Genomic DNA, 994 nt, shown 5'->3' with positions numbered 1-994 from the left:
CCACACATGAATTTCTGCAGATTTTTTGTAATTAGAATGTTAAGAAATCAAACTAAAGAGACAGTTGTTTAATTCCATTGGTGATTCCTATTATGAAATTTAATCGAAAGCTTGGCAAGCAATTTTGGAGAATTTGATGTTTCCCCCTTCAGATAGAATGCCCGAGCATACTGCTCAAGATGCGTTTTAAAGATGGCCGCCAAGTGAAATTACTTTTCTTAAAGGGACTTTGAGTTTACTTGTAATGTTAGAAATCCTGTTGCTTTAAACTTAAATAAATGAACTGTGAAGAAAAAGGTAAAAAGTCAACCTAACAGTTCCAAGTTACAATGGATTTATTGGATATTTTTAAGGCAATGGCTTTACTCAAGTTTTTAAAATAATGTTTACTGGATTTGAAAAATAACTTTTAACTTAAAAAAAAAAAACTCAAGCAGGAAAATATTTTTGCTGTTCAGTATTTTATTATTTGAATAGTTGGTGTTTTTAAGCGTATTCCAAAAACTTCATGTAATAAATAGTGAAAAAATAAAAAAATGTACTTCTTGGAAAAAATAAATATAAAAAAAATAAATATGAGTACAAAAATAACCAAGCCTGAAACTCTGCTGAAAATCAAATCTATTTAGCTTTGTGATCTCATTAGTGGAATGAGGCATTTTACTTCTAGCAAAACAGACAAATTAAAACTGAAGTTACTTTAAAAAAGTCTACAAACTTTTAAAAAATCCAAACAAATCAATCAAAGCCTTCAGTTCTTCACTTTTCTCAACAATTCCTGTTTGTACAGTGTAGACTGTGTGCAGGATGGTGTGAGTGTGTGTGTGTGCATTCAAAGGTTGCGGTCTGTTTAACCACTCCCTGTCATCACATCATATCAGGAACCCCAGAAACTCTCATCAAAGGGTCATTATATGGGGAGCAGATACCAATCACCCATCCTTCTGTCGTTTTCCCTCTTTCTCCGTCCTCCTTTGAAAATATGAGTGATGTC

This window comes from Danio aesculapii, chromosome 17 (assembly GCF_903798145.1).
Source record: "Danio aesculapii chromosome 17, fDanAes4.1, whole genome shotgun sequence".
Taxonomy (NCBI): domain Eukaryota; kingdom Metazoa; phylum Chordata; class Actinopteri; order Cypriniformes; family Danionidae; genus Danio; species Danio aesculapii.
This window is presented reverse-complemented; position numbering follows the sequence as displayed.